This window comes from Anser anser (assembly GCF_964211835.1).
Source record: "Anser anser genome assembly, chromosome: 2".
Classification (NCBI taxonomy): domain Eukaryota; kingdom Metazoa; phylum Chordata; class Aves; order Anseriformes; family Anatidae; genus Anser; species Anser anser.
In genome coordinates, this window is record NC_139721.1 from 77,173,624 (window position 1) to 77,201,587 (window position 27,964).

The window sequence follows — 27,964 nt, forward strand, 5'->3', positions numbered from 1 at the left end:
TTTTGCACTGAGGTCATCTCTTTGGGCAGAAACCCAAGCTAGGAGAAAGAGTCAGACTTTAGTGGCAGAAGATGCTATTTCAACAAAATTGACAGCTTCTCATCCAAGGAATATTGTACGGTGATTTGTGTCTCAAGTGCCAAAGTGTCTGACCTCAAAAAGAACCTGGTTCCACACTACAAATTTCTGGAGAGAAGCCAGCAATTGCATTTACATGGATATGGCTGACAATGACATCTGGGGGCTAACTCAGGCAATTCATAATAAATATGGCAGTCAGTACTCTTATGCTAGTGAAATGCTCCTAAACCCATAGGACCAAAGGAGATGAAGAATCTCAGTTTCTGGCTAAGAAGGTGCAAGGAGCAAGAACTTGGATTCATCAGAAACCAAGGACACTGGATTAAAAAGCATCTGCACAGAAGCCATGGATTTTATCTCACTGATAAGGGAACCAGGATTCTTGTGCCTGAAATAAATAACGAAATTATAATTATTTTTCTAAGCTGGCGAATGGGGAAATCTTGTGAAAGCTGAATATTGCAGTTTGGAATGATGCTTCTGTTATGGAAAAAGACATGCACACTCAATTCATAAGCAAAGAAAACAGGAACAGAGTACTTTTTATACAGGATGTCAAGACAAGAATCAAAACAGCAATACATTATGTGTTTCAAGCATCTTCTGCATGAAAGCTGGAAGTTTTAGAAACTATATGGATGATCTATTTAGTCTAGCACTAAATAAGGACACGGATATAAACACAGACTGAATACTTTTCTCATCAGTGGCAGAATGAAATCGAGCATGTAGATATGCAGAACTAGTACTGAAGTTCAGTTTATACGAAAAACTGAAACTACTTACTTCAGCGGGTAACAGAATCTGAATGGACTGAAATTTCAGGTTTCAGATAGGATGAATATGTTTTTGGATCTATGTTCCTGATGACATGGGGTGCAAGCAGATCAGAGACACTGATTATGATCTGCTTACAGAGATCAGAGGCAGGAAATGCAAGTCATGGGAGACTCGACTCCGTGTTGACTGGCAAGGTGTATTTTAATATATTAGAGTGGCTCCTCAACTGTATCAGTAATTGTAATATATGTAAATGTATTCTATCTGAAAGAAAGGCTCACTGCATAAAATATGATGAAATTGTCAAAGATCTACAAGGACCCATTAAGACACTCCGATGTCTGCAGGTGGAGAGGCATAAGAAAGGATGAAATGAACACGAAAAAGTTAAGTAATAGGGTTAAGTGAAGTTACTGAAAACAAGAAAGCATTCTCCAAAAACTTGAAATTGCTTCCAAATGAAGAACATAGCAGGGCTCAAGTCTTGCAGAAGGGGCATAATAAACAAGCAAATGAAGTTTTAAAGTTTGAGAAACATCTAAACAAAAAGAATAAAAAATTTCAGATTCCCGTCCAACCACAACAAAGATCAAAAAGGTTATCAGACAGTCTACAGAATAAATGGATAATCAATATACAATAAAAGCATTGCAGAGAAGCTAAATTCATCCATAGTAATGATGCTCAGTGCGGAAAAAGTTGTGGAGATTATAATGCCAAAATCTATTCAGAGGATCAATTTGAACTTGAAATGAGTGATTAGAAGAAGAAATGGAGTAAAAAGATGAAAATATTGTCAATATTGAGTGGTATTCACCCAAGAGTTTGAAGGAACACATTGGGCGAAATAGTCGAATTACTAATGAAGAATGTAGCTTCTTCCATACCACTGTCTTGAAATATGGCAAAAGTGATGGAAACTATTTCAAGGAAGATATTGGCAACTACATACTTACAGGCCAGCACTGGCCATATAATCAGAAATTATAAAATAAAAAATAGTGGACACCTAGATAAATAGAACCTACTGGGCGAAAGGGAGGGTAAGCATGTCTTTGGCAAAAAAGGAGTCCTGCTCCACAAAGCTACTGGACTTCTCTGATGGAGACAGAAAGTTCATGAGAAAGGGTGATCTGGTTAATATAGTCTTGGATTTCTAAGCCAAAGAGTCTTTTCTCTAAGGCTCTTTAGAGCCAAAGGCTCTTAAGAGAATTTGGTAACTACAAATTAAGTGGGAAGATCTTGCATGGTGTTGTGGTTTAACCCGGCTGGCAGCTAAACACCACAGCCATTCACTCACCTTCCCCCTTCCTCTCTGGGATGGGGAGAGTATCAGGAAAATGAAGCCTGTGAGTTGAGATAGAGACAGTTTATTAGGACAGAAAAATAATAATAATAATAATGATAATAGTACTACTACTACTAATATTTACAAAAAAAGTGATGTACGATGCAATTGCTCACCACCCACTGACTGATGCCCAGCCTATCCCCGAGCAGACAGTCTCCCTACCCTGGCTAGCCACCCCTATATATTGTTTAGCATGACGTCAGATGGTATGGAATACCCCTTTGGCCAGTTTGGGTCAGCTGTCCTGGGTCTGTCCCCTCCCAGCTCCTGCTGCACCCCTAGCCTGCCTGCTGGCAGGATAGAGCGAGAAGCTGAAAAGTCCTCGGCCTGGTGTAAGCACTGCTCTGCAACAGTTAAAACATCAGCATGTTATCAGCGCTCTTCTCATCCTAATCCAAAACATAGCACCCTACCAGCTACTGGGAGGAAAATTAACTCTATCCTAACTGAAACCAGGACACATGGATAAAAAAGTAACTACATGGCAAGATGTTAAGTAATTATAAAGATTATAAATATACTCTGTGGACAGAGGTCATCAGTGGAGTCCTGAAAGGAAATTTCTTGGAATCCTGAGTTTTTCAGAAAACAGATCAAGCAATCCTTGCATGCCTCTAACTGAGTAAGTGGAATGAGTTCAAGAATAGGTGGACTCCACAGCAGCAGTGTTTACTCCATAAACCTAGGACTAATATTGTTCTTCAACTGGTCTTGTAGTATCAGAATGAGAGTTGCACTCAAACCAACCAGGCTGCATGTACTTCCAACCAATCATTCTGTTCTCTAGTAGATTGATATTGTCTTGTTCTATGCTGTTCAAGGCATTCATCTTGTCAAACTGTGAATACACCTTTATGATAGCATATGATATACACTTTTTTTACACTTTTTTTTTTTTGATTTGGAATAAAATTGTAGTTTATAATCATTCAAATATTTCTGATCACAGGAATCCATAACTGTGGTCAGGCAATTAATGGAGCATTAGCTCAAATGAGTAACAGGAATATAGCTTCCAACTTAATTTAAATTGCTGTATAGTCACCAAGTACTATACAGATCATGTGAAATTAAAATTCATAAGAAACAAACAAACAAACAAAGGGGTTTCATAATTACAACCAGTTACCTGAACTAACTAATGATAAGTTTTTGTTGTTGTTGTTGTTGTTTTTAACCATTTAAAATGCTCTTTTGGGTAAGACAGTGAATTTGAGTATTTTTGAGAAATGCAACTAGTTTCATACTAATTTGAAATTCTGTTCCACTCATCTTTTTTGTTTATTTGTTTGTTTGTTTTGTTTCTGTGTGAAATATGTACATCAGAAATAGAAAGGAATGTATCTATGTAGTTATAGATATACTGGCAAGTTAGAGATTTATGATTAACTGATGAGATTCTATGCTCAGTGCAGATAAAATTACGTGAAAAAGATCATGTGAATTTTCTTACAATACTATACTTCCTCCTGTATCCAACAAAACAGACAATGTCAGAAGTTTAAATTCTCTTTTGTTTTAGAAAAAAATACACCAGGCAGACCAGACACTGATAAGATTATTACTGGCTAGCACCTCAACTTTATATAAACTTCCTTTCAGTAGATGCCTTTTTACTCTTTTCAGTTTTAAAATGGGATTTATATGTACCTGCTTCTACTTGTAACTACAAGTAGTTTCTACTCATGCAATTTTTTATTTTAAGGACTGTACAAAATGCATATCTTGGAAGCTTGTTTTCCTGTGTTCCTGCAATACTGCGTGAGCAACATATTTAGGCCTTTTTTTTTTTTTTTGTCATGCTGAGTTTGTCTTGTGGTTTTACTATAGCTGAAGAAGTGTTGGCTTGAAAATGTCTGAACTTATTTACAAAGTCACCATAGTCTGACATAATATTAAACTTTGTAAGATTCAAGAAAGCTTTGCTTTCTGCTACTAGCAATTCATTTTCCAGAATGACATGGTTTCTATGTTGTTAAGTAAGCAACATATTAATAAATACATCCAAAATTCAAGTATCTAATTTATGTTAAAATCTGTTCATGACTTTACTTTAGGTTATGCAGTTTTACCTAACTAGTTTGTACTGAAACAAGAAAACAAAAATTCTGCCTACTTGTATATTAGATACATGTAATTCACTTTGGATTAAGTAGTTACTATTAAAGAAGTCAGGTCATACTGTAAGAAATTATAAATCACTTTATTAACATAACGGATTAATTTTACAAAATTTTTTTTTTTTTTTCTAAACTTATCAGGAAATCTGGTATATTTTGAAATCTATTTGGGTCACTTTCTGTAAAAGGTGAGTGCTTCTATTTACACACTACAAAAAAATACAGCAAGATCTCTTTTTATACTTGCTGCTTTCTTTTCTTTGTGCCATGGATCACTGTCATGACTATTAATCCTGACGTATTTTTTAAATTTGAATTTAAAACATCACTCCATAAAGATATGTCAGGAATGGTTTGATTTCTTCACATTCTACTACAGGTATTGTGAAACAACTCCATTCTCAAACCAGAACTGATGTTCTCAAAGAACAGTTTGAAAATCTACTCAAGACAGCATTCATTACCTCACTGATGTTCCATACATACATCAAAGAGAAGTGCAAATCCTGGTTGTATGTGTGATATATACACATTTTATAGACTTCATACATATTTGGCAATTAGAATTCTTTTTGCCACATTCTGACACTGGCAATTCTTTCAGGCTTTAATTCTGTTCTTAAGAAATGGGGACTTGTTTTAGTGTGACTATTCATAAAATCATATGCATTAAAAAATGTGTTTGGGCATACTGTCTTGATGACTGAATATGTAAATACATTTTTATGCCCAGATTTTGGTCTTACTTTTTTTTTAAGGATTATAATTTATCAGTTACATACTGAAACTTTTTTCTTCCATATAAACTTAATGGCAGAAGAGACAAATACAGTCTGAAGAGTATTGTTCTTAAACTGTTTAAACTTTTTTTTTTTTGAAGTCACATTGCTATTTAATATATAGAAGAGCAATTAGTAGAGCAAAGCTCACCTGCTTGTTAAATTAATGGTACAGTGAGGAAAAAGTGTTTCCCATTTTGATGTTGCCTGATACTACCAATACCAAACAAACGAACAAACAAAACATATTTTAGTAAAAGTTAAATTCTGAGCAGGATGTTAATAAGGGAAGTCAACCATGGGACTTTAAAAATTCTTCATTAAAATGAATAACTCTCAAACTCTATTCATTTTGTGTCCAACATCCCCATCCAATCTGTGAAAACCACAATCTGAAACATGCCACTTGAGAACTAAGCTTAATGACTAGTATTCTTTAGTTGCATAAAATGAGAAGAAAAATGTAAACAATCAAACTGACAAGCACCCTTTTTAGAACATTTAAGAAAAGAGTCCACAGCACAAAAAGGGCTGAGTACAAAGATGATCTGCATAATATTTTTTTGATCACAATTTTTTCAGTCTGAAAGTGAGTAAAAACACACAGAGATTAAATTTGGGTCATACACACAAATACACAAACAACACTGCTAAGTTTTTCAGAGAGAGTGTTGAACACCTTCAATAAATTTACCAGTTATTTTGCATTTTATATTTTTAATTATTGTTTTATTACCTTTGTTCATAAACATAAATGCTACTATGATAGACCGCAAGCATCTTCAAGGTAGTATGGGGATTCTCTGCACTGAAGACTGCATTTGTTAACTAAATTCAAAAAAATAAATAATTTCTACAAGAAATAGTACTACATTTCTACAAGAAATCAGTACTAAATAGTACTGATAATGCTTAGAAATAACACATAGTTCATAAAAAATAAATTCTACTTCTTATTTAGTCTTCAAGGTTATCTAAACCAAAGCCCTGTGATAAGCTGGGATTCATTACATAGAATTTTGTCTCATCTGTTCTGAAAAATCCTCTGAATACTGTTCAATGTGGTGTTTTTTGTTCCTCGTAGTTTTCTGAAATGTTTTAGTATGTGTGCATATGCAGGGATATGCACAAATTGTAATAAACTACTACCATGTTCTTTTAAACAATTTTTCACATATTGACAGACACCCTTAATCAGTTGTAGATAATATTTGCTAAATCTCTAATCCCTGTTCTTTAGACTCTTTCTTAGTCATTTATCTTTAAGGAATGCAGTTTAAAAGAAGATAAAAGGCTGGTAAATTTTGTCCTTTCTGTTACACACAAGAAAAAGTTATCTGACAAGTTAACAACATTTCATAATGTCATAATAGATAATAATATCTCCCTCCTTTCTTTTGGTGGCTTTTTTTCCTGACATATTTCATTGTATTACGATCTATTTAATTCTCTCTATACTTTGTTATACTCTAATATAGAATGCTGTATTCTGTATTTCTATTTCTTTTTATGATATGCTTCATGCCCCCAAAAAACAATTGTTCACAATGTTCATGGTTTGAAGTTACATTTAACTAACAGATGACAGATTATAGATATCCCATTAAAACAAAACAAAACAAAACAACAACAACAGAACACAAGCAAACAACCCCCCATTCTGCAATAGTTAAGGATACATTATGCTGTATATGAGGAAAAATATACAATGGCTACTATGAAGAATTTGCTATTTTCCAAGCCTAAATTTGAAAGTTTTGTTTCAAATACCTGTAAAAGAGGATGAAGACATAATCATTCTACATTTCTGAAGTTCATTTACAAATATTTAATTAACATATACACTTAAGAATAATTAAATAGAGCCTTTGAGATATCAACATATTCCCTTTAATAAGGTTTCCCAAATATTTTCTTAAAGTATTGTCATCTCTCTATTTATATTTAGAGTTGAATGAGTATTCCAAACTAGTCTTGGTTAATTTTATTTATTTCTCCAAAGTAAAATTTTATGAGGCAATTCCAGTGTTATTACTTCCAATAATAACAAAAATGTAATGTGGGTTAACTTTAGATATTCATACACTAGTGCTTCCAGAATACCATATAAATAATTTTTATTTTAAAGCTGTAAATAATAGGTCAGTACTCATCGTCATTTAGTTTGAGCTTTTGCTGAACAACAAACTGTATGATGTTCTAATATGTACTTTATAATGGACAGAAACAGTGTATTTCACAGTGCTGTTCTTGCAAATCATTTCTGTCTAGTTGGGTGATGGTGTAATAATCAGCCCACCACCTTCCAATTCCTCCTTCAGTAGTGAACCCTACTGCATTTATTTTTCTTTGCAAGAAGAGGCATAGTATCCAATATTGATATCAAGGGGACATTAAATAACAATTAAATTCTTTCCAGACAGAAATCTTTGCTATAAACCCCAGCCCTGTAGCAGACAGAAACTTCTGGCTAGGCATAATCTTATTGTAATAATGCATGCTTTATCTGGTGGCATTGAAATGACATATGTTCAGCTACCCAAAAATATTTTATTTTCTTCAACATTTTTTTCCTGAATATGTTTTTGCTGTTTTTAGCCCATGTTTTGAATGATTTTTCGGACAAGCTTAAAAGTTTGGTTATTGTCATATGAGTGTACAAGCTGCTTTTATCTGTTCTGTAAAGAGGTAAAGGATTCTAACCACTCTTAGAATCATGGCAATTTCATTTTGCTAAAGGTTTAGGAATTGAGAAGACAAATCTTAAATTTCTGGTGTATAATTTCTGTAGTATACACCCTAGCATACACTCAGTGTACATGACTCCAAGTCCTATTTTATATCCTCTTTTCAAACAATCCACATTCTCTCTCTCTCTCTTTTTTTTTTTTTCTTTTTTTCATAAAGTCACAGAAATAATAGTGGTGGCTTGAAGGGAATGTTGGAGGTCATCTAATCCATTCTCCAATTCAAAAAGGGACTACATCTACATTGCATCAGGTCACACATGACTTTGTCTTACTGTGTCTCAAAAATAAAGGATAGAGATTCCACAACATCTCTGCATAACCTGTTCTGGTACACCCTTCTGGTGAATAAGATTTCTGAGGCAAAAGGTAAATTCTATTAATTTTCTACTCTGATGCAGGTCTATGAGGACTTCTCTAATCACCCCCATAAAAGAAAATCTTTAATTTCCCTACAAATAAGTAAACTGAAACCTTCTAGAAATCTCTTTTACCATAGGTTACTTCTGGCAAAGATGTTCCCGGTTATTACAGTATGACAAGAAATGAACTTATCACAAAAACTTATGACCTTCTAAATAGCACTGTTTCATACCTACAAGTAAAAAATACATTTCTGCATGTGTTTTTCCTCTAGATTAGGCATGTGTTAATAGATAATTTAATACATTTAATATACTTTACTGTATTTACTTTGAGCAGAGACAAAGGAAGAAGTTTCCAATGATACTTGAGTTCTTTTTCATCACTCAGGAAAACTATGATGTCATCTCCAGAAATTTCTTGGCCCTTCTAGGTGTACTGTTCACAGCTGTAGGCTTCTTTCTTTTCTTATGTCAATTATGAATAATTTTTAATGAATACATATTTTAAAAAGAAGCTCAGTTTCACAAAAACTGTTTTTAAAAAATGTGCTATAGTTGAAATATACGATTTTTCAGCAGCAGTCATAAAACTGTTGAAGTGAAAGTGTGTAAGAAAACTTTATTATAAAACATTTGTATTCATAAATTGTACACATTAATCTCAAGAACCATTGTAGCATCTGCATCTGGATTGTGAACAGAACATGTGAACAGAAAAAACTGCAGGGTCAATACTCTTCCATGTGCATTGAATTCACAGTATGAATATGAACACTTTGGAGACACACTGGAGACTTAGAAACAAGACATAAAAAATATTAAGGGTCCTACACTCCCACAGTGCAATAGGCTTTTAAACTTTTCTAGACATTTTCTCATGCAAATGAGTTAACTAAGATCCCTTAATTTGTTTGGAGAATGTTCTGTACCCACGAAAATTTGAAACAATACTTGCTTAAGAAACAGACTTAGTTTTTTCTTAATTCCGAGACTGCCGATATTATTGCAGATATTTGCTCTCTTTTCGTTTAAAAGTAACCTGAGGTCTGGAATTCTGTCAAACACTAAATTACTAACGTATATATATTTCTTAACCTTAATGTAATAAAGTCTAAAATTTCTATTCACAAGACATTTATGGCAGTGAAAATGCAAAAATAATCTGCCCTGTGTAGCAGTTTTCCTGGAATCAAACTGATTTCTCACTTGCAGCAATAATGTGGTTTATTTTTCAAAAGAAAAAGGCATTGTTTATAAAAGTAAAATATACTCAAAGCAGTCTAGTCAAAGTTAACTGAAAGTTTTCATCAACAGCATTACACAAGGGCAAGTTATTAACATACTTTAGTTTTTCAGTATAAATGACCTAGACACAAGTTTACAGAACCATATCTTGAATTAGGTTGGAAAGGTCCTCTGAAGATCATCTAGTCGAAACTCTTGTTCTAAGCAAGGCTAACTTTGAAGCTTATCAGGTTGCTCAGGACTTTGTCTTGTTTAGTTTTTAGTATGTCAAAGTATGGAGTTTTCACAAGTCCACTGGACATTTCCAGCCTCAACAATCTTATGATTATGTAAAATTCAAGTAAACAAAGATACTGTTAGTGAAAGTCAAGAGATTAAGAATATTTTAGACAAAGAGTGTGCATTTTAGAGAGTGGTCTGTTCTTTACAAAATGTTGGTGCTACAGAATTGTGAAGAGCTTCCATGTTTGGCCATCTATTTTCATATCTAGATTAAAGTATCTATACAGTGATCTATACTTATTACTGAATTTTGAATTATTATATTTTAATTATATTTTGATTTATATCTATTACTAAATTACAGAGATTCTGTTTCTCTGTCTTTAAGGAAATTTTCCTGAAGAATATGAAGGACAATGAAGATGTCACCTTCTGGAAGAGAAAAAATGTCATACTTTCCTCAAGCCCTTTATTCAAAATTAACAGATTTTGTCTATCGTGTCTGGACTGCTAAAACAACATAGTCTTTCTCAAGTCGCCCCTATCAAAACAGGTCCTCTTTATTAAAGGGAAGGGGAAGTGGGTGGAAGGAGGTGTGTTTTAGTTTTTATCTTTATTTCTCACTATTCAAATCTATTTTAGTTTGTAATAAATTAAATGTCTCCACCTCAAATCTGTTTTGCCTGTGATAGTAATCAGTAGGTGATCTCCTTGTGTTTATCCCAACCCACAGGCTTTTCCATCTTTTTTTCTCCCTTTGTCATGTTAAGAAGGGGGAGTGAGAAAGCAGCTTTGTGGGGGCCTGGCAGCAGCTCTAGGTCAACATACAAATAATTTCCACATAAATATAAACTTTACCAGTATCCATCTTCTTTAAAAAACATCAGTTCATATGTTGTTTTGCTGTGGATTTTTTATTTATATTATTTTTAGAAAACCCATTATAATCATTAGTTTGATGATGTGTGAAAGGATCAGTCATGTTGGTTATTAGAGTTTTATGTAATATTGTGTGACTTTTTTGTATGTAAAGCGTACAGCTTAAAAAGTCTTTAGGACAGAGATAATTTTGTGGAGTGTAATTATAAAGTATGTATCTCACTAAAGTACTGATTCATGAGTAGGATTCTCATACTTACAAAACATTAATATTTTAGGCTAAATGCAGCACCTTTTGCTTTACTTCTTCATATTTTGCATCTCTTCTTAAGATTTTGACAATTTAAATACAAATTTAAGATAATATTTTGTTCTTTCAGTTGAATGTTCTATAAAATTTCCATTTTAAAATTGCCTGTCAACAGGAGGATGGAGTGGATGACCACTCAAGGTCCCTTACAACTTAAATAATTTTATTATTATGACTAAGGAGTCAAAATCTTTCAAATCTTTAGTGACAGTGAATTGACGTTTTATGCTGTTATGATCAAACTACCAAAAACAGGAAAGAAATCCAGAATAAATCAGAAATCTGACTGTAATATGAAATAAAAAAAAAAAAATGCTTTTTCTTTTCTCTTTTTTTTTTTTTGACAATTCAAATTTAAGAAATCATTCCTAAATCTGACGTTGCCTTATGTTTTATGGATATATTTGCTCTCCATCAAGAAAAACACCAGAAATAAAATAATTTATCACACAGACTATTGTAATGATACAAACAGGGTAGTTATTACTTATTTCTTGGCAATCCATTTTCCAAATATTTCCAAGATACCCACACACATATTTTGGATGACTGATTTTTATTTTTTTTTTCATTTTTTCCTAATTCTTTAATATGCACTATGTATTTCACCAGTAACCTTGGGAGATTTTGTCTATAATATTTTACTTTCATGTTAATTTAGATGTAAATTACAAATAGCTTTGTTGTGTTCATTACTTCTCACTAAGAAAAATGTTCAAAAAGTAGCAGATTTTAAAAGGAAGTGATTGTATATATGAAGACAGAAGTTATTTTCATGCAATCAGGCAACAGAAGAAATACCATGTGATTTATGGTGGCACTGTAGGAGTCAAATTCTCCTGTGTACAAGTTTATTTAAGTGCTTTTGAATGCTGTGCAGACCTGCACATGATAATACCATGTATTATGGAAACTGTCTGAAATGGCAAATATATCTGAGATGGGAAAAAAAAAAGAAAAGTGCTTTTAACCTTCCCTGATTTTGATGAATCCTAGATGGGACAAGATGCAGTTTATTGCAACCACCATTCACTTGTTTTTTGATTATTAGGAAAATGTATGAATTTTCAGTTTAAGGAAAGTGAATTGACAATTGCTGAAAAATTATGTTTTCAGTAAGCCTCATTGATATTGGAGTGAACAGTACAAAGAGCAGTGGTGACAAATTTGGGGGAAACATCAAACTAGCCAAAGAGTTTGCAAGCTTACTAAGAGAGCCAGCTGGCTTGTACCCTTTCTTGAAGAAGTTCTACTAATAGAAAGAAAAAGGGAATATCTTGTCTCCTCATACCTTTACATAACGTTATCTCCTCATATCTTTAGAAACATTAGGTATTGTCTTGTGGGTGTTTGTTTCTAACTCATGTTAAGAACATGAGAGTAAAGAAATTTCAGTAAAGAAATTTCTCCTAATATCCAACATAAACATCCCCTGCCACAACTTGAGACCAGTTCCCCTCATTTTGTCACTTGGTGCTTGAGAGAAGAGTTTGATCCCCACTTCACTCTCTCATGTCCAGTCTTTCACTGGACAGATGATATGGAAGGACAAGTAGCATCAGATGACTGGTCTGTAGCCAGGACCCTACTATTTAAAGCATCATCAAGGATACAGTCAAAGGAAGGGATTGTAGAATATCAAATCCTTATGTTTTATGTTTTAAAGCAAACTGGTTTCTTTAAACCTGATGGAAGGACAGAAACACATAATTGCTAGGTTACATATTAAGAAAGCATTCTCGCATTCAGATTTATCATTATTATTTTTTTTCACTGTATTGCCTTAGAAAAACATGTAATTCAGCTACTGAAATTGCTTCCACTTTCATTATTATTTTTTTAACTAGAGAGTTTCCTGTTCTGTCTTTGAAGAGACGACATTATACTAAAATATCAGATCTTCCAGTAAATAAAACCAATAGAATGATGACAGGTAACAGAACTTAAAAATCTGAGCCTATAGCTTATTGTAGCTTCTTTTCTTTATATACCGCACACAGTCCCACAAAGACACACAAACACACAGACACACACATACACATTTTTAAAACAATGTAGAAATGATAATTGCACACTATGTTTGCCTGCAGGGAGAATTGCTCTGGCTTTTGCCATTGAGGATATGTAAAATCCAACATTAAATAATTTTAGATTAATGGGAATTTTTCTCTTATGGTAGAAATAATTTTGTCTGGTACCTCTTAGAAGCCAAATAAGACAATTTCAGACTCTTGGGAGCAGATATAAGAGCTTCACAGAAGAAGCCTTTTTACTGACTGTCATTTCATTCCCAGTAGGTGTTTCATTTTCTCATAAAGACTTCATCATTTTTCTTCCTTTTTGTTCACAGTAAACATCTTTCCCTTCAGCTGTAACAAAAAGGATCTAAACTCAAAAAGGTTACTTTTACATAAAACATATGACGTATTTTTCCTCTCTAGGAACTGTGATTACTCTGAATGATGAGCTAACATTGACGAATGAACAGGAAGAAATAACTGTATGTTTTTTCATGAAAAAAAAAAAAAAAGAAAGAAAAAGAAAGAAAAAAAGGCTCAAAGATAAATATATGGATAAGACAAAAAAAAAATTTAATTTACATCTTAGCTTATCTGCTGTGACACTTAACACTCCATAGATTATAGTACCACCTGACAAAATGAAATCTAAAGTGAAAGCAGAATAGTTATGGATTTATCCTTTGAGAATTCAAAAGAATATAAAGTGTTTCATAGACATATTGATGAAATTATGAAAGAAGTAGGAGAGGGAAGGAAAAAAAAACACCTATGAACTCTAACATATATATGCAGGAAGAAGCTTGCAGGAGGAAGGGCAGAACGTATCTCACAAGTGGAGACAGTGAAGGAAGATAAAATGGACAAAATGAAGATTGATATGTTAAGAAATATATATTTTTTGTTATTCTAAATGATATTTTTAGTCATAAAATGAAACAGCTTGCAAGACCAGTCTTTAGTTTTGAAAAAAATATCAAATTTCTGCAGAATATTGTTAGCAATTTTGATAAGAAAATGTTTCATTTTTAAGTGAAAGATTATTTTATTTTGCATTCAAAATTTCCATTTTTTTCTTTTTTTCTTTTTTTTTTTTTTATTTAGAGCATGACATTAAACAAAGATGAGAACAGAGACTACAGAATGTCTGCAGCATTACCAATTATCTCTTTCTCCATTTCTAAAGCTTTTCCTATCCAAAAAAAAAAATTCATTTGAAACTTTTAGGGAAGGTGACAAACATGGAAAAGACTATATATCTTTAGGAATTTTATTTCTCAGAATTGTTAAATACAGATGGACTCTATTTCATCTAATAATTGAAGTGAAAAATGAGAATCTTGTAGAATGTTCCTGGAACTCTATGGGACCTACAGAAGATTTCTCCAAGGAATATTTTCCATCACTTTGCCAAAGAAGCAACCAGCAAACATAAGTATGGGCCAAAGAATAAGTAATAATGGCTTTCATCAGATAATTTTCAAGAGAAAATTTCAATAACCAGAAGATTTTGTAAGTACACATAAATTTCAAAAGCTCTTCTGTCTTCAGAGCTCTGCAGTTTTTCAAGACCAGGCTATCCATGTGGTGAGAAACACTTTGCATGCTATACTGTTTCTGGTTGAGTTTTACACTTAGTCAACTCAAGGAAAGACATATAGGAGAAATTGTCGTTGATGTTTTGGTTAAAAGGAAAAAAGTTATTGGTATGCTTTGATTGTTACTTTTTTTTGTTTTGTTTTGTTTTGTTTGTTTTTGGTTTTGAATTTTAAAAATCTCATTTTGCAATCCATTAAAGACTCCATCCCAGACAGAAATCCCACATACATATGGACCATGTCATGGCAGACAATCTACACCAAATCTTTCTATGGATATTCATATAACTGTTTCCTTCTTTTGTTTACTTACTAAAATCTTGAGAGAGGTAGCCCCACCAATGTAGATATTGTATGGGTGATAGTTTGGGGATTACAAGACAGAGATTTTGTGAGTGCAGAACAAGGAAAATCCCTAAAGTTGGTCAGTTAAGGACCACAAAGTAAAGGTTAAGAACTACTTAGAAAGAAAGACAGAATGATAACAGAAAAGAAAGTACTTTTTTAACTATGTAGAGCAGGTAATGTAACTATTAAGGGCAGGTAAGAAGTTACAGTAGAAAGACCAAAGATCTACTTATTTAAAGGCATAATTTTTCTCTGTAACTCCTGCTTTTAAAGCTCAATAATAAATGATGAAGCACAGTTCAAATGACAAGTCTCATGCTATGGACCTGATTGAGAAAAGTGTTTCTTTCTACAACATATTTTATTAAAACCTTCTTAATCATCACATGACTGAAACTAATTTTTGGTACTGTAAGTGAATGAGAGCCAAAAATGGGAAAAAAAAAAAAAAAGGTGTCTGGAGATGAGGGGGACAAAGAATGAAGAATGTGAAATTTACCATATAAAATAAGCACAGTAAATATATATATATTTTTAATGATATAGATAATTTAATACAACAACTGTTGACTTCAATAAAAGAAAACCAGAATAGAACTGGATAAACCATTCTGTATTTAATGATCACCTTTTTAAAGACAAGCAACTTTATATCCAATATTAATAATAAGTCAGAAAGTCAGAAGACCACAGAATTAGTGGAAAGTCACAAGACTACAGAAGTCATAAAACAATTTTCCAGGATTTTCAATAGCTAGAGATCTAAAAGCATACATAAAAATAAGAATAAACTACAATAGATAGAACAAAAAATTTACTTCAGGATAGGTTTTTCCTTTTGTTTGAGCAGAAAATATGGCTGTGGGAAAAGAACTATATTTTAAGAAAATACTTAATCATTCAAAGAAAAAATAAAGTTTGGTTTTAAAACAGTAGAAATCATTTTCTCAGAAATTCCTTTTTTTTCTTTTTCACAAATTGCTAATGTGCAAAAGTTCATTTTTTCTTTTGATTGTCATGCTCATCAGAAGTCGTTAAATGTATTTACATCTTCTTTATCTGCGAATATTTTGAAATCTGAACCTCATGTTAAGTATGCAATCCCTTCTAATATGGCTGTAAATATCTATTGAACATTTGATCAACCTGAGTAAGCACAAATGATCACTCATCTGCAGCATATATTATTTGTTTCACATGTCCTCTAAACCTTTTCTTCTGTGACAATTGCTCTGTTTTTGCAATATTAAGATATTGTCACTGGAAACAAAAACTATATATATATATATAGTTTTATATATATATATTCATTTAGTTTATATTTTTTGTTTCCAGTGACTACATACATACATATATATACACATATATATAAATACACACAATATACATACATATAAATACACTGAAGGAAAGAGATACATAAGATTCCAAATTTTTAATTTCTATGATTTGTAGTGAACAATTTTTTCCTCAAACTCACTATTATTTTCAATCACATCTTATTTTCATAGTGTATTAAATGCTCCCTTCTTTCTGCTTTTCTGCTTTCTGCCCTAGCATTTTATCTTAATTGTTATGAAATAGTCATCGTATTATTATTTAGGCAGTGTTTTTTGGTCACATCACAGACTTCAGATTTTGAAAACATTCCTGAACTAAATTGTGATTTAAAAATATCACAAAGATTTTGTGAACAGATAATTTGAAAATAAATGTTTAACATAAAGAAAAATGTAATTTTAGCCTTCGAAATACATGTTAACATTTTTAAAGGAGAATTTAAACAGGTTAGGGGTGGAGAGGGGAGAAAGACCCAAAGCAACCAGGAAAAAGCACATCTTTTAAACTCTTTCCTAAAACCTGTTTTTGTCATACATGAGCTTTGGATTTCAACATATTTCTCTGGAAAGTGCTCTAACCAGTTTTACATTTAAAACAACAAAAAGAGAAAAATAAGAACTTTAAAAGTGCCATTTCTTTAAAACATCTTGGAGGGAAAAAAAAAAAAATTAAAAATTACGTGAAGTGACCTGCATACTAGTTTAGGTTTGCTTGCATTGTGAGAATAACCTTTCCAGTGATATATCTTTGTGTCCTCTGTTTTTCTTTCTAGAGTGAAGGGGAAAAAAAAATGCAGCAAGCTAAAGAATAGGAATGAATGTACCTTTTTGTTTGTCTGTTTTGTTGGCAAATATTCTCTAGGAAGAATGCATGGACTCGGCAAGATGCATGGATGCAACCAGTGTCCAGTTCAGGTTTGTGTGAAATTCTGAAGCAGAACCACAAGGATGACAGAGGCAGCTAGGAATTCTGGGCTATGATATGTGTGATAGATTGGGAATGCAAGATTAATTCTCATTAAAGCTTGTTGAAATTTTCTAAAACACATGCCATCTTTATTTCCAAGGCAAGCATCTCTTCTTGACCTATGTAAAATATCTGAAATTATATAAAAATATCTAAATTATATTGCACACAGGGATCAGACATTGGAGAGTTTGGTATTAATCAAATGTATTGCACAATAACTATTCATTTTCTACTGCCTTCTCAGGAAAAATGGAAGAGAGAGAAACTACTGTTTCTATGAAAGTTTCTGAAAGACATGACAAGTTAAAATATCCTAAGTTTCAAAATATTTGTACAATTTCTCATTAGCAATGATTCAAGTTTTTACCACTGACAATAATATTTTGTTAAATTATTTTAATTTGATTGAGTCTAGATGTTAATCAACTCAGAAAACACTGTGATTTGAAATAGGCATGTACTTGATACTTTTCATTGTACATACTGAAATTAAAATAAATAAATTCTATTTTATTGGCTCATGCCCAATAAAACATTTTGATGTTAACTAGGTATGGAGGATATCACAGCTCAGTTTTCTGCAGACTGATAGTCTACATTCTAAATCAAGAATGCTAGGTTCCAAAATTTGATTCCCTTTTATAGATTCTAACATCAGTAAGAAATGGATGGATGCACACAGAATTGTGCATCTGTCAGGCAGCAAGTGTTACCAAATTTTTAGAGGAAAATTATGACTAAAACAGAAAGTGTTTCCTCCTTCATCCAATCCATATTTATTTTATGCCTGATCAAAGAAAGGACTAACAACCTTTGTGCTTCTATCTTATTTTATTTACAGATTCTTTTAGCCTTTAAAATCAGAAGGAAATGAAAGCAAAACCATATTGGTTAAAATTACCAAATCCAATTAAAAATTAATAAAGTTATCTCTCTCTTCACTTAAAATAAATAAATAAATTAAATCATTTCAGGAAAACATGATCAGTGATTCTAAACTGGGGAATACAGAATTCTGTGGTTATCAGTGTCTCATGGTGCATGGCTTAACCATGTGTTGAGTAAGAATAATATACTAAATTCTGCCTTGCTACCAGGTAGTTAAATGAAGGTCTACTTTAAAAAAAAAAAAAAAAAAATTACAATAATTTCTTACAAACCCATCACAATGCACAGTCACCCTTCTCCCTTAAGAAAAAATTCCAAAGAACTTTCAAAAAAGCACTGCTATAAGTATGACTTATTAGTGGGGAGGAAGAGTCCATTTCAGCTAGTTTGTCTCTTAGAATCTTGCTACCTAAATATATTTCCAAAGAGGATTTAAAAATAAGTTGTAAGCAAGTTTTACCCCATGTACAAGATATTAATCAAACAAGCCTCTAATTGCTGAAAATTGACATATATACTCATTTAACAGTTGTTTTTCTTTTGCAAGAAACTTCAGAATATGCTTAGGAAACTTGTAATTAAGAAAGATATTCAAATTAATAATCATATATCTCTACTTGTTTTAATCCTTATATATTCCTACTAGCCTCTAGTAACAGAATAATTTCATTAGCTGGCAAAAACTGTTGATACAACTTCTCCTGCTAGAAGTGAATGTCTTCCCTGACTTCATTATCAATGTACTGATAAATGACTAATAGTCTAGCCTATTATTTTAGACACACAAATATAAAAAAGTTCAAAATGTAACTACACTGTACAGACAGGTTATATCATTGAGTATAGATAAGTATAGATCTTATCATTAGATAAGATAAAAGCTAGAATCACTCCACAAGGAGTACATTTAAACTGCAGATATCTATTGATTTAAGATTGTTCTATATACCTCGAGGAAAATAAATTTTACTAAAATGTTAATTAGTGAAAAATTAATTGTTTAGTATGTAGGATAACGAACAGTCTATTTAACAAGATCTTTACATGTGAATACAGTTTAGACAAATTCCTGTTCCCTATACAAATGGTATATACAATAACCCATAAAATATATATCTGAGAAAAAGTACAAGAAAGGGGAAACCAATTATTTTCCAATAACTTAACACACAGTATGTACTGAATTTACATTACATTTCAACCTACAGGCATTCTGTTTAAAAAGGAAATATTTACAGTTGCTAAGCGACAATGTCTTTGTTTATAACATTGTTTTTGAAATGAAAATACTAGAAGGGGAATACAGAGCAAGAATATAATTTATTTCTCAGTCTCCATAATAAAACAACTTTTGCTTACAGAAAGTAAATTAATAAATACTCTTGACAACAAGTTGATCTATGGTTCAGTGGACTTTTTCTTTAGGCATTGCTGTTGTTATTTTGACTTTGCTTTCTAAACATGTGCCTGTAAAAGTACACAGCTATGTGAGAAATAAGAAACTACAGAACTGGCTTATTACATAACAGAATTTCTGAATAATATTTAAAATAAAAAAACACACTCTATCTAAATTTAGCATGACTAGCAGGTTGATGGAGGTGATTCTTGTCCTCTACTCAGCTCTCATGAGACTGCAGTACTGCATTCAGCTCTGGTGTTCCCAGCACAATAAAAACATGGAGCTGTTAGAATGGGTCCAGAGGAGGGCCACAAACTGATCGGAGGGCTGGAACACCTCATCCATGAAGAGAAGCTGAGAGAGTTGGGGTTGTTCAGCCTGGAGAAGAGAAGGCTCCGGGGAGACCTTATTGCAGCCTTTCCGTACTTAAGGAGAGCGTAAAACGAAGATGGGAAGAGCCTTTTTAGAAGGACCTGTAGTGATAAGAGAAGAGCCAATGGATGTAAGAGGGTAGATTTAGACTGGATATAAGGAAGAAAATTTTCATGATGAGGATGGGTTACCCACAGAAGCTGTGAATGCCCCATCCCTGAAGGTGTTCAAGGCCAGGCTGGATGGGACTTTGTGCAACCTGGTGTAGTGGGAGGTGTCCCTGCCCATGGCAGGAGCATTGGAACTAGATTATATTTAAGGTCCCTTCCAAACCAAACCATTCTATGATTCTATGAATTTGGACACAGGCTGATGGAAACTTATAAAACTCAGTTGTAGTAAAAATATAGATTTGATTGTCCAAATGTGCAATCTCTCTTTTAAGCATATGTTTACCTTTGATCACAAAAGAAACAGGGACAAATTCTTCACTGTCTCCAAAGTATTCAGGTCACAAAAAGCAAAGATGGTGACAGCGGATCAAGGGATTGCATATTGGTCTCCAGTTGCAGAACACTGTACCTTGTTGAAGGTGTACCTGCATTCCCAAACATGTAGGCAATGGCTTAGCCATTCTGTCTCTGAAACACTTTCTTCTTCTTGTGCCAAATCCCTTACAGAAGGGAAGTGGACTCATACATTTTGTGCACAGGAGAGTCCCATTCCCATAACAACTCTGTTGGAGAGGTGCCACTATAAACCAGTCTTTTTCAATGGCAGAAGGCTGAACAGAAGCTTCATGTTCTATGACAAACTACACTTTTCCTGATTATGTCATCACTTTGTTTCTTAAAAAGACATATGATAATTTTTCATAGCTGTCTTTTTAATTTATTTATTTTTTTCTTCCCTGTAAGTAAATAAGTTCAAGACTTTTTGTATTAAGGAAAATGAGACTGATTATAGACAGGAATGGTGACACAGGCTAACTTCTAATGAGCCTGACTACGGTCACCAGGCTGGCATTTTGTACCACTCATAGGATACACTGTTGTTATTGGTAAGACCTCAGTCTCTTACAAAAATGCACTTGAGCATCATTGTATTATCCAAAGTGACTACATTTGACTGTTTCTTTCTAACTGAAATTATTTTATTTTATTTTATTTTATCTTATTTTTTAATACAGTTAGCTTTCATGTCAGCAGATTTAAATAGAAGCATAAAAACATATACACACAAATGCATAGTGGAAATGCTGGTACTTTGTTCTATCTCACATCCCAAATGCTCTGATGCAACCCTTCAAGTTGAACTTCCAAAATCATCCCAGTATTCTAGGGGTGATACATTTCAGATATATTTGATGTAAACAAGCCAAATGCTATGATTAGGCATTTTTTTTTCTTTTTCTTGTTTTTTTCTCTCTTTCTGAAACAACAAAAAAAATATTTTCCATGCTCTTTTTAACCCTCTGTATCACTTATTGAAGAAAACAGAAATGCAAGGAATAATTAAAGCTGATATTCCAGTTATCTAAAGGGATCCACAACAAATGCTTTTAGTAGATTTGTTCTGTATGATAGTAAAATGTGTGAAAACAGATGTTCTGACAACTGACCTTTCAGATTTATGATTTTGGAAGTATTAATTACATTTCCTGACTTTGAAAAGTACTTTTTAATCTGAAGCAGGAAAAGCGTCTTTTCATGCAAGAGACTGAAAAGATGTCTGCATGCTTATTATTCACTTAGATGTATATAAATGGATATCTAAGGCTGAGCTGACTTAAATGCCATGAGTTTTGATTTTGAAAAGCACTTAAACTGCACTTTTGGTTTAATTTCTGCTTAATATAGAATGCTGAAGAAGAAAACAGATTCTAGTATGCTCTAGTGATATTATAAAAGGAGACTATAGTGCAACTAGCTCAGACCTTGTAAACCACTACCAGATGCCAGTAGCTTGTCTATTATCATACATTACTCCTCAAAGGCCAAACAGGACACACATGCATGTGTGTTAAAGCGTATCTTGAAACTTGCTAACCTACAACAGCATGGATGAAGACAAAGGAGATTCCAGAACACTAGGTATTATCACTGTAATATAGCAAAAAAAAAATAAAATATTATCACTGTCTCACTAACAGGTATTGTATCAGTGTAACTACCGTGTAGACAGCTAGCTTTCAAATGAATAAATTGTCTACCTTCAAATTAATAATTGTTCTGAATTCAGTATAATACTGAAAACTTATCATAGAGTTACTGGATTAGTATGTCTACAGTTTCAATTGAAATCAATCATTCTTGCTATTTCAGCAATGATTTTCATTCATTTCACGATTTTAAAACATATCATTTGAATCAGTTGAGACATTAAAGGAAATCAAAGCTGTGGAAACTATTTTTAAATATTGAATAAAATAAAATAAAAAGTTAAAAACAGTATAAAGGTTACTATTTACTTGTAACCTTTAGCATAGTGGTGACATGGAGCCATCTTGAAATACAGAGAGAAAATTACAATCTTACAAAATGAGGAAGTTATTATCCTGTGTTCATACACTTATACATACACTGTACTAGGACTCTTAGAAATGACAAGACTTAATGTTGATTATATAACGTATCTTCTTATTAATTCTAATAATGAATGGAGTAGGAGTGCAATCATTTTATACTTTCCTACTTTAAAGTATTTGATATCTGTTCAGAGCTTTCCCTGTAACACCAAACACTCAATCCATGCTCTCTACTTCACCCGTGACTTTCTAGTCCCCTTTATCAGTGAATGTGTAGACTGCCCTCAATTAAGCAGAATAATCTTATTTAATTCTTCTTTACATGCATCCTTTTAGTCCTACCTGTTTATTTGCTCTGAGCCTTCTCCAGTTCTTATATTGTTATATTACTTTTTGAGATGAAGGAATCAGTTGAGAAAATTGCACATGGCACCCAGAAATGCAGGTAGACCATGGATTTATACAATAACATAATATTACTTGTAGTATTCTTCTCTATTTCTTTCCTATTAACTTTTAGAATTTGATTTTCTTTTATGACCATAATCTAATTTTGATCAACAGACCACAAGTTCCAGTACTTAGCTGGCTTTTCAAGAAACCATCTGTCACAGCCTGACCACTACAGTAATAACCATTAAGTTAGAACCCATTGTTTTATATGTGAAATTAGGACTCGTTTTGTATTTATATGCAGTAAAATTCACCTCTCATTTTAATGCTCATTCTTGTAAAGTCTTACTGTAGTTCTTGACAGTCTGTCTTTCTTTACCATCTTGAAGAACTTGGTATTTCCAAAAAGCAAGCAAACAAACAAACAAAACAAACAAACAAAACCACACTTATAATCTCACTATTCCATCTTTTTTTTCTTTCTCTCTCTCTCTCTCTCTTTTTTTTTTTTTTTTTTAATGAGCTTTCTTGTTTAATAGCACAGGTGTCTACACCTGTGTCCTGGGGACTTCCTTCATTATAGGAACTGACATTTGCTTCCTTTTAATTCTTAGACTTAATCACTTAACCATTTATTTTTTTTTCTATTCTATTTTTCAATCATTCCCTCCCATGCCACAGCTATCAAAGGTCCTTGAAAACCTTTGGTGAGAATCACTGTTAAAAAAACATTTGGTAAATTCAGGTAGGCTATACTAAAGAGATTGTTCTTATTCACATGCCTGTTTATTTCTCCAAAGTAATTTCTTATAAATTAAGTTTGAAAAAAGATATAATGTTTAGGGAGGCTATGCAGAGTATCACTTTTATATTAAGCTATGATTTATACTGAGTTATAAAGTATTTTCAAAACTATATTTTTCCTGTAGCTGCTGAAAGGTAAGTTATGGCCTGATAAAAGGTAAAGAAACTTTGTTTCACTTGATTTTTTGATTTTTAAGTGGCTGAAGTTTGTTGTTGTTTGTTTGTCTGTTTCTAAAGGTTTCAGAACTTCTTGAGTCTACCAGACTATGATTAAATAGATAGCAAGAAACTGAAGAGCTATTGAATAAAAAATTAAAATCCAAAGAGGAATCTCTGAAATGAACCACGTACCCAAGACATTTACCCAACATTTTTGTGAGGCTGGAATATGTAGTCTTATATGCAATACTTCTGCATATTTTTGATTTTACATCCTGAACAATCACCTCAAAACTTCAGATGTGCTATCCATGTAGTAAAGAGTACAAAGAACAGGTACTATCTATGTAATAAAGAATACAAAGAGCAAGAACACATCCTATCATTGAGAGTAACAAATTAAATGATTTCATAAACAGAGTTTTAGGTATATTGTGCCTTGCAAATGGATATGAGGACACTAAAATTTCAGTAGATGTTCCGTAGATAAATTCATTCCTGTTTCTTTTGAATATGTAGTGGTGCATTAAAAATTATACTAACTTTTTAGTAAAAGAAAACTGTAGTTTTAGACAGTCAAAGTAACACATATCAAGTAAATCAGATTTGTATTGAAGTATTTTATACTACAACAAATATAAAGAAAGGAAAGAGGAAATATGGAAATCTATGAAAATATGGGATTCTTCATTAGTGCTAATCATATATATATATTTTTTTTTCCACAATGTTAGTAAATTCAGTGTCTTATATGGTATTGGGTGCATTGGTTTAATGTTAGTAGGGAAGTTAACACCAGGGGAAAGGGAAAATATTTTTTATCCATGTTTTGATCCAGAAAGTGATATCATTTTTCTTCTTGAGGTTTCAGCTATAAACAGTCAGCTTATATGTGCAGTTTGAAGGCAAGAATTTTTGTTAGATAATATTTTGAGAAAACAAGAGATGGTTGGGAGGGTAAGGTAAAGGAGTTTAAAATAAAGGAGTCTTTATGATGAACAAAATATTTTGAAAGGGATCTTAGCAGGCTGATGAATGAAAATCTAAAATTTCAAAGGAGCATTCAAATCTCTTTACTTTTACATGAAAAGATTAACTGACCATTCTGTGCTTAATCCAGCACCAAAACTAAATCAACCCTATGAAGCAACAGTAACTTCAGTATCACTGTTCTTCAGGGCATGCAATCCACTTCAGCTGTTTTTTTAAGCATTACAATTGCCTAAACATATGTGAAAATAGTCTAAACTTTTTTTTTGTGTTTGATCTGGTTAAAGCAAATAAGCAGGTGGACCACTTGTCACACTGTGTATGGATGACACTTATTTTTTTCCCCCGAGGATTTTTTCAAATTACCTCAAAGAGAAACTTTGGTATCAAGCAGTTGTTCATAAGCTGTATGTTAGTTTATTCTCTGCCTTATACTAAAAGTCCAAGTGAAAAATTTTGGTTATATTCCTTTTCATCATGTACGTCACTTAGAAAAATGTCTTACTGTTAAATTCACTAGAGCCACTTTAGCCATCATATAGAATTATATTAATAGTACTTTCTATTGATACATTTTGAGCCTTTTTAACCAACATTGTTTTTGTTGCCCACCATAATTTATCCCTCATTACCAGGATGAATATAACATAAAGCAAACAAAATTTTCTACTTTATAATTTTTGTTGGCAGCATTTAACATTTACATACATGGAATATTAGCACAAGGGATACAAAGTAATTATATACTAATGTTTTGCAAAGTGGAAAGACAATATCCTCAGCATCATTGTGCACTGCATTTCAAATGGCACATTTCAGGCGATTTATGCTAATTTCCATCATTTACAGAACATAATGATACAAATCAGTTAGAATTCAGCACAACAGCCTCTAAATGCTCAGAACTATGGAGAACACGTTAATGGTCTCATTAACTGTAAGTTGAGAATTGAATTTCCATTTCTAGACAAAACAGTTATCACTTCACTCATGATCCACAATACTTTTCCTGTCTCATAGGTTACAGCAGCCACTGGCCAGCCCAGTTTCTTTCCCTCAGTGACCTCACCGAGGTCACCCAAAGCAATAAAGAAAGACTGATTATACTGATCTTACCTGAAGTGACCTTATTGTCTGCCTTCTGGTATACCTTGACAAAGGACAGGGATACCCAACTTCACTTCATGTGCTTAGGAGCCTTAAGCTTATACAGAGTTCATAGTTTAAGCCTTTGAAATATTGAAAGGAGAAGGCAATAACAGTCTGAATGTTTGCCTTTCAATTTGACATTACTGTGAGAAGGATAATAAACAGTGTGTTCATAAGAATAAGTATAGCTAAAGCAAGCACAGAGCCATCATTTCTAAAGTACATAAATGCTGGGAGGTATTAGGAGATAAAGGTCAACTGACTGCCCAAAGCCCATCAAAAAGGCTAGTTACATCGAACAGTACAGCTAAGATATATCTTGGATCAACAGCAAAAAGAATTTTCCTTTTTTTCTCTGTCTCCTCCTCAAAATTTTTTATTAATAATTTTGACTATAAAATTGAAAAGGACAGTGATGAGGTGAATAGACCCAAATTTCTTCCAGGTTATACTTAAATATATTAGTCTCATCTAGTCACGCTGAGAGGGTACTATGCAGTTGCTGATCCATAACTGCAGATATATCTCAATTACATAAATCCCTAAACTTTTATTTGCTACAGGAATTAATTAACATAATGACTGTACACTTAATATGCAGTAACTACAAAACTATTTTTCAAAACCCTGTCTTCTGAGTAGTTAATAACCGAAGACTACAGCTATTTATGTTGCATATGCTATAAATTCACAAGCACAACTTAACCTACATTAATCATTGGTATACAATGATTAATCATTATAAATATAGATACCTTCATATATGCCTGAAGCAGGAGCATAGCAGTTACCAAACACCATCAAATCAATAGTTTCTCTAACACATTGTAATATAGTAATCAGAACTGGTGTAAAGGTACAGACTAGAAGAGTAACAAACTAACAAACAAAAAGCTGCCACATTCTTAATCAAGTGAATTCTTAACTGATATCTTTATATGATGAGCAAAAATACCAAAGGTACTCAAAAAGGATAAAAACAATACATTTTTGTAAATGTCAAGTACCACTGCATTGTTGAAACTGAAGATATTGCAATGTAACAGAACTGAAATATCCTCCAGCAATTATATAGCAGATCATTTTCCCTAAGCAACAGTCAATAAGCTACCAAAGGTGCAGTGCCACAAGAACTTGAAATGTTCCCTTAATCTGTGTCAAATGGAACAAGTTGGTTCATTATGACCTAAAGCAGTAGTCAATAGGAGGCTCCGGGCGGGGGGGGGGGGGGGGGGGAATAAATAAAAAAAAATCCATGACTTTCTAGGCCAGTAAAAAACACATCCAGCAGCAACAAAAGCAAAACTCAAAGATAGGCTAATCTGATAGGTAGATTTCCATGGGCTTGATGTAGCAGCAAGGAATCAGCATCAGTTGCAGTAGAACCAACTGCAAAGGTTTAGGGTTTTCTGCTGCCTTCTAATTGTCTGATCTGTTGAACAGTATGGGACATGTGTGGGACTGAGAACTGGGACTTTGGGAGAGGACCCCACTTCTGAAGCAATGAAGGAGAGAAAGGAAAGAAAGAATTTGGAGGAGGCATGATGGTTGATGTGAAAAGAGTGCTATAGAAAGTGTTCTTGCTTAAAAGTTTTCCCCTTTCAGCTCTAGAAGAAAAATTCAAAAATATCCTCTCCCTTGCAGAAACTATGTGATAAAACTGTGTTGAAAACAGACCTAAACAAATGTTAAATTTTAGGCAAGAAAGGCCACACCATCTGTTGCTATGTACAAACAGCATTATTAGATTATAAATAATGCATTGGCACAGAAAGTATGGCTGCATTCAGTTTATTAGGTTATGAGGCCTATAGAAAGACTCTGTAAATAGAAGAAAAATCATTTTTAAAACTTAAAATACAATCAGAAAATAACCTTATCGAGATGTGAACAAGAACAAGACAGGACTGTGCTATAGACAGGAGTGTGCTATAGACCTGTAAGTCATGAGCAAAAAAAGTAATGAAATATTTAGTTATGATTTAAAGACATGTACAGACAGTAAAACCATGAAGCAGGTGACTTCACTCTTCAGTGCATCAGTCAGTGCCCCTTGAGATACCTACAGTGAGTCAGACTGCATCCAAATGATGGATATAGTAAATAATTGTCCCTTGAACCACTCTG

The 27,964-nt window shown here is 32.9% G+C and overlaps 1 long non-coding RNA gene across 4 annotated transcripts in view; it reads right to left on the minus strand.

The window, feature by feature from the left end:
- Positions 1 to 15,876: 15,876 nt before the first annotated feature.
- The window catches only part of LOC310893733, a 38,594-nt gene continuing 26,506 nt past the window's right edge, over positions 15,877 to 27,964 (minus strand). For all 4 annotated transcript variants that reach the window (XR_014579250.1, XR_014579251.1, XR_014579252.1 and 1 more), the window contains one exon: positions 15,877 to 19,916. This is a non-coding gene — a long non-coding RNA (uncharacterized lncRNA). The remainder of the gene's footprint in view (positions 19,917 to 27,964) is intronic.